Raw genomic sequence first — 11804 nt, forward strand, 5'->3', positions numbered from 1 at the left:
AAATATCTTCTCCCATTCAATAGGTTGCCTTTTCATTTTATTGATGGTTTTCTTTGCTGTGCAGAGGCTTTTAATTTGATGCAGTCCCACTTATTTATTTTGGCTTTTGTTGCCTTTGGTCTTAGAATTAAATTCCAGAAAACATCACCAAGACCAATGTCAAGATTATCAACTATGTTTTTTTCTAGGAGCTTTATGATTCAGGTCTTATGTTTAAGTCTTTAATCCATTTTGAGTTAATTTTTGTGTATGGTGTAAGATAGTAGTTTAGTTTCATTCTTTTGCATGTGGCTGTCCTGCTTTTCCAACACCATTTATTAAAGAGACTGTCCTTTTTTTTTTTGAGACTGTCCTTTTTTCATTGTAAGTATTTTCCCTTTTGTCTTAGATTAATTGACTATGTATTTCTGGTTTTGCTATTCTGTTCTATTATCTTTGTGTCTGCTTTTTATGCCAACATCATGTTTTGAATACTTTAGCTTTGTAGTATAGTTTGAAATCAGGGAGAATGATACTTCCTGTATTGTTCTTTTCTTTTTTTTAAGATTTTATTTATTTATTTGACAGAGAGAGACACAGCAAGAGAGGGAACACAAGCAGAGGGAGAGGGAGAAGCAGGCTTCCCGTGGAGCAGGGAGCCTGATGCAGGGCTCAATCCCAGGACCCTGGGATCATGACCTGAGTCGAAGGCAGATGCTTAATCACTGAGCCATCCAGATGCCCCAAGTATTGTTCTTTCTCAAGATTGATTTGGCTGTGTGGGGTCTTTTGATGTTCCACACAAATTTTAGAATTAATTGTTCTAGTTCTGTGAAAATTGCCATTGGAATTTTGGTAAGGATTGCATTGAATCTGTAGATTATTTTGAGTAATATGGACATTTTGATGGTATTAACTCTTCCAGTTTGTGAGCACAGAATATCTTTCTATTTAATTGTGTTTTCTTTGATATCTTTCATCAGTGTCTTGTAATTTTTGGTGGACAGATCTTTCATCTTTTTGGTTAAATTTATTCCTAGGTATTTTATTGTTTTTGATGCAATTTTAAATAGGATTGTGTTCCTAATTTCTTTTTCTTATAGTTCATTCTTAGTGTATAGAAATGCAACATATTTTTGTATGTTGATTTTATACCCTGTAACTTTTACTGAATTCATTTATCTAAAGAGTTTTTTTTTTTTTTTTTTTTTGGTGGGGTCTTTAGGCTTTTCTTTCTTTTTTTTTTTAGAGTTTATTTAAATTCAACTTAGTTAACATATAGTGTATTATTAGTTTCAGGGGTAGAATTTAGTGATTCATCAGTTGCATATAACACCTAGTGCTCATTACATCAAGTGCCCTCCTTAATGCCCATCACCCAATTACCCTATCCCCCCAACTCACCTCCCCTCCAGCAACCCTCAGTTTGTTCCCTATAGTTAAGAGTCTCTTATGGTTTTCTATATATAAAATTATGTTGTCCACAAAAATAGTGACAATTTTACTACTTTTTTCCCAGTTTGGATGCCTTTTATTTATTCTTCTTGCCTAATAGCTCTGGCTAAGACTTCTAATACCATGTTGAATAAAAGTGTCAAGATTGAGCATCCTTGTCTTGTTCCTGATCTTAGAAGAAAATATTTCAGCTTCATACCACCTACTATGACATTAGCTGTGGGCTTGTTGTATATGGCCTTTATTACGTTGAGGTACATTCCATTTATACCCACTTTGTTCAGAGATTTTATGTAAATGGATGTTGAATTTTGTCAAATGCTTTCTCTGTATCTATTGAGATGATCATATGATTTTTCTTTTTAATTTTGTTAATGTGGTGTATCACATTGATTGATTTGTGGATGTAGAACCATTCTTGCATCCCTGGAATAAATCCCACTCAATCATACTAAATGATCCTTTTACTGTATTGTTGAATTCAGTTTGCTAATATTTTGTTGAGGATTTTTTCATTTGTGCTTATCAGGGATATTGGTCTACGATTTTCTTTTTTGTGGTGTCCTCTGATTTTGGTATCAGGGTAATGCTGGCTTCATAAAATGAATTTGGAAGAATACTCTCTTCTTCAATTTGCTGAAAGAGTTTGAGAAAGCTAGATATTAAATCTTTAAATATTTGGTAAAATTAGCCAGTGAAGCTATCTGGTCTTGGACTTTTGTTTGTTGGGAAGTTTTTGATTACTGATTTAATCTCCTTAGTAGTAAGTGGTCTATTCAGATTTTCTATTTTTTCATGATTAAGTCTTGGGAGATTGTATGTTTCTAGGAATTTATACATTTCTTCTAGGTTGTCCAATTTGTTGGTTTATAATTGTTCATAGTAGTCTCTTATAGTACTTTGTTTTTCTGTGGTATTGGTTGTAACTTTTTCATTTCTGATTTTATTTATTTGAACCCTCTCATTTTTTCTTGATGAATCTAGCTAACTGTGTTTGTCAGTTTTTAAATTTTTTTCAAAAAACCAGCTTTTCATTTCATTGATCTTTTCTATTGTCTTTTTAGTCTCTGTTTTATATATTTTTACTCTGATCTTTCTTATTTACTTCATTCTACTAATTTTGGGCTTCATTTGTTCTTTTTTTTCTCTAGTTCCTTTAGGTGTGAAGTTAAATCATTTATTTGAAAATTTTCTTGTTTCTTGAGATAGGCCTGTATCACTATGAACTTCTCTTTTAAAGCCACTTTCACTGCATCCCATAGGTTTTAGTAAGTTACATTTACATTTTTGTTTCAAGGTATTTTTTGATTTCTTCATTGATCCATTGATTGTTCAGTGGCATGTTGTTTAATTTCCACATATTTGTGATTTTTCTCAGTATTCTCCTTGTAATTGATTTCTAGTTTTATACCATTGTGGTCAGAAAGGACACTTGGTATGATCAAATTTCTTAAATTTGTTGAGACTTGTTTTGTGGCCTAATGTATGATTTATCCTGGAGAATGCTCCATATGCACTTGAGAAGAATGTGTCTTCTGCTGTTTTTGGAAGGAGTGTTCTCTGTATATCTATTAAGTCCATCTGGGTTAATGTGTTGATTAAGGCTGATGTTTCCTTATTGATTTTCTGTATGGATAATCTATCCATTGGTGTAAGTGGGACATTAATGTCCTCTGCTATTATTGTATTGCTGTCAATTTCTTCCTTTAGATCTGTTAATATTTACTTTATATATTAGGTGCTCCTATTTGGATGCATAAATATTTACAAATGTTTATTTTTTTGTGGGATTGACCCCATATCATTATGTAATGTTCTCTCTTATCTATTATTACAGTCTTTGTTTTGAAGTCAATCTTACTTGATATAAATATAGCTACCCCAGCTTTCTTTTGATTTCCATTTGTGTGAAATATCTTTTTCCATCCCTTTGCTTCCAGTTTGTGTGTGTCTTCACATTGGAAGTGAGTCTCTTGTAGGCAACATATAGATGGTCTTGGCTTTTGTTGTTGTCGTCGTTTGTTTGCTTTTTATCCATGCAGCTGGTCTATGTCTTTTGATTGGAGAATTTAGTCCATTTACATTTAAAGTAATTATTGATAGGTATGTACTTATTGCCATTTTGTTAATTGTTTTCTGACTGTTTTGTAGTTTCTCTCTGCTTCTTTGTTCTTATTTTGCTCTTTTCTGTTATGGTTTGATGACTTTCTTTAGTGTTATGCTTAGATTCCTTCCTTCTCCTGCTCCTTCCCCCCCCATCGTCCCCTCCTCCCCCTCCTCCTCTTCCTACCCCTCCTCCACCCCCTTCTCCTCCTTCATCTTCTCCTTCCCCTCCTCCTCCTCCTCCTCCTTCTCCTTCTTCTTTTTTAATCACCTATAAGTTTTTGCTTTGTGGGTTATCATGAACTCACATGTAATAGCCTAACTAGTCTATTTTAAGTTGCTAGAAACTTAAGTTTGAGTACATTCTAAAACTGTACTCTTTTACTCTCCCCTATGTTTTATGTTTTGATGTCACATTTTACATTCTAAAATTTTGTGTATTCCTTAACCGATTTTAGTAATTGTAGTTATTTTTGCTGATTTTGTTTTTTAACCTTTATACTAGCTTCATAACTGATTAATTCACTACCGTTGATATATATTTACTTCTACCAGTGAGATTTGTACTTTCATATATTTTCTTGCTATTAATTAATGTTCTTTCTTTTCACCTTAAGATGTCCTTTTAACTTTTTTTTTTTTTAAGGCTAGATTAGTAGAGATGAACTCCTTTATCTTTTGTTTGTTTGGGAAACCCTATCTTTCTTTCAATTCTGAATGATAACCTTTTTTAGGTAAAATATTCTTGGTTAGAAGTTTTTTCCTTTCAGCACTTTGAACATATAATTTCATTCCTTTCTGGCCTGCAGTTTCTGCTGAAAATTCTGCTTAGTCTTGTGGAGATTACTTTGTATGTAAAAAATTGCTTTTCTCTTGCTGCTTTTAAGATTTTTTTCTCTATCTTCAACTTTTGACATTTTAATTATAATGTGTCATGGTGTGGATTTTTGGGGTTCATTTTATTTGGAATTCTCTGGGTTTCCTGGATCTGGATGTCTTTTTCCTTTCCCAGGTTAGGGAAGTTTTCCACCATTATTTCTTCAAATAAGTTTTCTCCTGTTTTCTCTCTCACTTCTCCTTCTGGGACCCCTATAATGCAAATGTTATTTTGCTTGATATTGTTCCATAGGTCACAAAAGGCGTCTTCACACTTAAAATATTTTTTTTTCTGTTGTTCTGTTTGTGTGAGTTCCACTGTCCTCTCTTATAGATCACTGATCCTTTCTTCTGCTTCATCTAGTCTGACGTTGAACCCCAGTAGTGTATTTTTTAGTTCAGTATTAAGAACTGAAGACAGCTCTGTGACTTCTGTTTGGTATTTTCTTATATTTTTCTGTCTCTTTGCTGAAGTTCTCATTGTGTTTATCTTTTCTTCTCCCAAATTCCATGAGCATCTTTATGACCGTTACTTTGAATTCTTTATCAGATAAATTATTTATCTCTGTTTCATTAAGGCTTTTCCCTGTAGTTTTATCTTGCTGCTTTGCTTAGAACATATTCTTCTGTTTCCTAATTTTGCTTGACTCTCTGTTTGTTTCTATGTACTAGGAAACAGCTATCTCTTCCAGTCTTTAAGAAATGGCCTTGTGTAGGAGATGGACCTTATCTTTCAACCTTGCCCTAGCTCTTGGTTGTCTCTCAAACCCTTGTAATTATCTAAGCAGGCTGATTTATTATTAACAGTTCCTGGTTGAGGGTGTGCCAAGACCTGTCAGTGTTCCAAAGAGAGGACGCTCAGTCAACACCTAGTTTCAGACTAATTGGAAGCCAGACCCTCAGGCAGAAACTTTTAAAGTGTACAAATATATACAGTTCGTTGGTACCACAATCAAACTCTGCCAACCTCCAGATCAGACCAATCTAGAGATGTTTCCTGGGTGACAGTTGCAAAAATTGGAGCTTCAGACAAGTGTATAAACTCCTTTCTGGGAGACACCAGTGAGCTGTAATGAGGCCTAGGGAAAGCACAAAGATGGTGTCCCTCCATCTACATTCCATGAGAGCACTTTTGTAGCCTACAGATATGTGACAAACCTGAAATCTGCCCCTCAGGCTGAAGCTCCAGGACAAGTAAATATGCCTTTTTCACAAAAAGTCTAGGGGTGTGTTTCAGTCTGTTGTCTGTGTGGTGCCCTGGGGTGCTAGTCTGCTAAAAGTGGTCTCTCTGATTGTTATAGTCCTGTGGAACCCAGGAATGCAAGCCTGTCCCTGGCCACCAGAGGCAGTTGATCAAGGGGTATCTCTTACTTTGGATTGCACATGCTCCCTGGCTTTAGCAAGGCAGCTGAAGAGTGCACCACTAGGGCCTGCCTGCTTTCACAAGGAGTTAGGAAAATGCAGGGCTAAGATGTACCTATTTTCTTTAGTGAGGCAGTGGAAGAGCACTCGGTCTGGGCACATCCATCAAAATTATCATAGTAGAGGGAGAGCACAAAAATGGTGCCTGCCAGTGTCTCCAGTTCTGGAGAGTGTCCCAATAGGCCCTTGCCCCTCTGGCAGATGATATAAGATTACCAAATGAATCATCTTCACATATAGTCTAGGTGCTTTGCAAACTGCTCATTTTGCACTGGTCCCTGGAATGACTGAATCTGTACGCAAGCCCTTTAAGAGAAGTTTCTCAGTTCCCTACTGTCCTTTAGGTCTCCTGGATGTGAGCCCCATTGGTTTTCAAAGCTAGATGTTTTAGGGTCTCATTTCTCCATTATAGGTCCTGGGTTGGAGTGCCTATGGGGCACAAACTGCTCACTCCTCACAGAGAAGCTCGTTTGTGAGATCCTTCCTGATTGAGGGATGCTGTGCTGGGGTGGGGTTTTTGGCAAGACTACATCTCTGTCTCTCCTAACCATCTTGATTTTACTATTTGTTGTGAAGGAGGTGTTCAGCTAGTTTTCAGATCTTTTTCAAAGGGAATTTATTCTTTTTTTTTTAAGATTTATTTATTGATTTATTTGACAGAGAGAGTGAGAGAGGAAACACAAGCAGGGGGAGTGGGGGAGGGAGAAGCAGGCTTCTTGCAGAGCAGGGAGTCCGATGTGAGGCTCCATCCCAGGACCCAGGGATCATGACCTGAGCTGAAGGCAGATGCTTAGTGACTGAGCCACCCAGGTGCTCCCAAGGGGAATTTATTCTATATGTAACTGTAGATTTAGTGTGTCTGTGGGAAGAGGTGAGTTCAGTATCTTCCTATACCATCATCTTGAACCATCCCCTAATAATCAGTTTATTAGATTTTAGAGAGAAAGTGGTTTAGGAGCCATTTTATGGTATGTAATTGTGGAAGTATGTTTTCTGGTTTTTCAAATCTCAAATCTCCCATTTACTAGTTTTGTGATCTTAAGCAAGTTACTTAATCTCCTTGGGCTTTAGTTTCCCCATCTGTAAAATGGGATCTTGAAATATCTACTGCACAGTGTTGTTGTGAGGGCTAAAGTAGTAAATACATATAAAGCTTTTATACCTGAGCCTAGTTCACAATACCATTTGATAAATGTTTACTTGTAATACCTTTATTTTCACAATATACTCTGATAAAAATTTCCTCACTGTTCATTTTGTCAGTTATTCATACCATATAATATTTCCACAAGTTATTTGAAAACAGTAGTTTAATTCCTTCCATGATCTAATGTAAAATTATTTTTGCAAAATATCTGGGAAATATGCATTGAAAAGTGACATATATTTTATCTTGCTATGTGTGTGTATGTGTCTGTGTGTGCACGGATGTGTGTGTGCATGAGATACATGGTGTAAGCTGATAAGGTTCATCAATACTCTTAAACCTCGTTCATTTTTTAAAGTTTTATTTATTTAAGTAATCACTACACTCCACATGGGGCTCGAATCAGAACCCTGAGATCAACAGTCAGATGCTCTTCCAACTGAGCCAGCCAGGCACCCCTAAACGTTATTCATTTTTTATGTGCTTTTTAAATTATAAAAATAATATACATTGACACTTGTCACCCACTCTGTAGAGGTGAATGAACTCTAACCCAAAATTTGTTTCGATATTGAGACTGATGATACCACGCATGCACCAAGTGGGTATGAAAAGATTACTTGCAAATGAGCTTTCTGTGAAGTGCAGGGTTGGCTCCCAAGCAGGTCCAGAGATAGTGTGAAGGAGCAGGGAAAGGAGACTGGCTTAGCTTTTACAGTAGTTAGGGGATGGGTCTAGGGTGTGGGTTCCTGTGCATGGCCCAGGGATTATGTGGTTTGAACTTCCCACTGGCACCAAAGAGGGCAGCATCTGGAGTTTCTTAACAGTTTGAGGGGCAGAAAAGGAAGGGTGGTGATGGGCTTTAAAAGCTGTCAACAATCAAACATCATAAATGGAATCAGACTCTATTATAACTGTAGAAAACATGAAAGATAAAGAAATCTTAATACAGAAATTAAAATTTTTGGTAATCACCCAACCCAGATACATTTACATTTTTTCTGTCTGGATTATTCTTGGTAATTTAAAAATCCTCGAACTTGATTTTTCTAGCTACCCTTTAGCTTTTATGAATCATCAGAAGCCTCACATTTTGTGTGTTGAACCAAAGAGAAAAAGCTATTTGGATTATAAATCTTCTGGAACAATCAAATTGTTTTATGGGCTTTCCGCTTTTAAATTGCAAGCCATTTAAGATTATCCATTGTAATGTTTAACAAATAATATCAGTTTCAATGTATTGAACAAATGACAGTATAACTTCTGTTTGGAGCCAGAGAATCAACATCAGTCAGCCAGACAAAACCCATACTTAAATGATCTGAAGTGTTTGTATTCTTTTTAATCTTATCGATTGCCCATTTTTAGAGTTATTGTGTTTCATATTTTTATCTTTGTTATGCACTTTTTCTTTTTTGACTGTGCTGAATATGGGTTAAATTGACTCTAGAAGACTCTAAATGTAGTCTAGTTTTAAGAAATAACTTTTTTCCTCTTCATGGAAAAGATTACTCAAAAAATAGAAAATTGAAGCTTCCCTTGTCTAGAATAATGTAAGTCATTTAACAAAAAGCCATGAACTTGTTGATGGCACAAATACAAGGTGCATCAATCAAATACTGAAAGTATCATTTTGGTTATATTTTAAAGGGTCTAATACATTAATCAGACCAGAAAAATTCCTAAAACTATTCTGTTATAAAGTTTAAAAGAATTAAAAATATAAGCTCTGTACATATATTCTAGAAACAGTTCTAGCAGGCTTGTAGTAAGTCAAATGAAGCTTAGAAATATGCCACTTAAGAAAAATTCTGTTATAAAATTATATTTATCCATTTATTTATTTATTCACAACATGGTTATTAATTGCCTGATCACAATAGTGACTGATGTACAATCCCCAATTCAAGGAACTTTCACTCTAGTGGGGATAGCAGACAATTAAGCAGTCAAGTACAATGGAGTGTGATATATATTAGGATAGAACAAACCAGAACCATGCTATTAAGTTTGTTGAAGGACTTATTGTTCCATAATACTCACTTTTCTTTAAGCTGTGTGACCTTGGCCCTTTTTTTTTAACCTTTTTGAGCTTTAGTTTTCTGTTATATTTATCTGATTATACATGATTTATTGATTTTTTGGGGTAAAGATTAAATAAAAAATATGCAGAGTACTGAGCACAATGCTTGTGTCTAATAAGTGCTTGGTGAACAGTAGTTATTATTATGATTACTCAAAATCCCGATCATTGTACAACTATTCATCTTAAAAAGACTTTTGAAATATCTTAAAATTGGTAGGAGTGAAATACAATTTAATTATGGTTTGGTTATGTCACTTACTCCGTTATACCAAACCCTTGGGTGGTTTTTTATTACTTATATAATAAAGGCAATTTACTTTTCTTGTATTTTGAGACCCTCAATAATCTATCTCTCAAGGGGTGCCTGGGTGGTTCAGTCGTTAAGCATCTGCCTTCAGCTCAGGTCATGATCCCAGGGTCCTGGGATCGAGCCCCGCATCGGGCTCCCCGCTCAGCGGGAAGCCTGCTTCTCCCTCTCCCACTCCCCCTGCTTGTGTTCCCTCTCTTGTTGTCTCTCTCTGTCAAATAATAAATAAAATCTTTAAAAAAATAATCTATCTCTCAAGGTCCCTTTTTCAATAGGCTCTGCATATGCCTCTTCAGCTATTCCTTAAACATAATCTATACTTACTTCCCTGCTTCTCTTCCTTTACTCTTACTCTCTAATAATAATAGAAACTAATATTTTTTGAGCACTATGTAACAGGTACTGTGTAGAGTACTTTACATGAATCATTATATTTAGTATTTGTAGCATCCTTATTATGTACTCTTACGTTATCCTTGTTCACAAATGAGAAACTAGACCAAGTCATACAACTAGTAAGAAATAGTGCCAAAATTCTGACCATCATATTGTGTTGCCAGTTCTTAACCATTGTACTCTTCTGCCCTCACCCAATCTGCTTGATGAGATTAATTCATTCTTCATGGCATTCTTGCAGTTACAGCTTCTGTAGAGATCTCCTGTTGTCGTAGCTAACCTTTTGATACCACATACACCTTGAGCATAAGTTTAAACCTATGTTACAGGGTCTATCTCATTCTACTTTTTATTCCTGTTCTTCATGTAAATATTTCCTGAATGCCACCAAAACAACCTAAGAGTGGGTACCATTTCTTAATTGGTTTTGTGCTCCTTGAGGGGCAGGGTGGGCATACAATATGTTTTATACTTCAGAAACAATCAGTAGGTGTTTTTGGAGTTAAATTCAGTTACACTAAACTGTTCATCTGAGCTCTGGAAATGTTTTATTATCCATGTTAAAGTGTCTTTAATGAGTATGGACTCAGACAGCAGAAGAGAACTTGTTAGATTTTACAGATTGTACAGACTGGTATGGTAAATTTTGTGTTAAAGACAAACACTTCCCCTCCATAAATATGTGTTCAAAAAGTAGTGGATGATGTAAGGATTATAAAGGTCTCAATAGTACTGTTCTAGTTTCAGTAGTTCATACTAGGACAATTACATTCTTCATGCTCAACCAGACTGAAATGTTAGTAAACTTTGGGAGGCAAAACCATACTTGTCTCGATTACTAAGAATCCCCAATTCCTAGAACTGCGCCTGAATGGAGTAAGCCTTCAATTGATATTTATGTAGTTGACATTAATTAAATGTTTAGGCAACTTAAATCTTTGAGGAACAAATGGACTATCAGTAAGTCAAATGATGAGTCAAATAAGGATGTAATTCCAAAGACTTCATTGCTTAAAATATGCCATTTAACTGGTAACTTTCCTTTCTTTTTATACTGTTATTCCAAGCTGGCAATTTAGATTATTATAATTCACAAGGTGTATATTCAGTTTTGTTTCTGCGCTATTGTCAAGTGTACAGCAAACCAAAATGGAGCATAATCATTTATCTGCAAGATTGCAATAACTAATTTTATGACTGCACCTTTCTCGTTGCCTGTCTCATATCTATAATCTTTTGTGCAGTTTCTGGAGCTGGACTCTCAGTGTAAATCCTTATCTGAAGCCTACACTTCACCACCAGCTTCCTTTGGAGTGAGCCTGGCAGCACCATTTCTAGTTGTGAAACTGACAAAATTCTGAGAGATAACCAGATGCATCAGTTACTTTCATCATTTATAAAAATAGGACTTTGAGCAGAAGTTTTCCTGTGGCCCAGAATTATACTGTGAGGATACAAGAGTAACAGGTCATTTTAATGATTTTTCCTAAAGGAAAATACCTTTGTGGGTTAAGAGTAGCATGATTTTTTTTCTCTGACAAAACAATAACTCTGGGATTCAAGACTACCGCCTCCTGATGGAGTGACCACTGTTATCTGCTGGCTGGGGGAAGGTTTCACCACCTTGTCTCAAGTGAAATTGGGAGGAGAAAAAACAGGAGGATAGTGAATAAAAAAGAGTGGAAAGATGGATTTCTGGTCTAAGAACCCCTGTTCTCTTTTTCCTTGTTATCTTGAGGTTTTTGTGATTGTTCATAAATAAGCGCATTTACTGAAACATTTCACAAAGAAGACTAATGCAATGAGTTCACTGGAAACCCCAGGAAATATGAAATAGCAAAGGATTTCTCTCTTCACCCTTTTAATTTGGTATGTGCTTCCCTGGCAGGTAGCCACATACTGCCTGGAGAACACTCTTTAAAACAGTCTTGTGGGAGCTTGTGGGTCCTCATTTATCATCTGGATGTAGTCACAGAAGTGAAGAGCCAGCAGAAGTGAAAATAGAACTCTTTCCAAGTCACTGGAAGCCCCCC

Source organism: Eumetopias jubatus, unplaced genomic scaffold (genome assembly GCF_037043125.1).
Source record: "Eumetopias jubatus isolate StellerSeaLion01/CBP00866 unplaced genomic scaffold, mEumJub1_p1.0 scaffold_2, whole genome shotgun sequence".
Taxonomy (NCBI): Eukaryota; Metazoa; Chordata; class Mammalia; order Carnivora; family Otariidae; genus Eumetopias; species Eumetopias jubatus.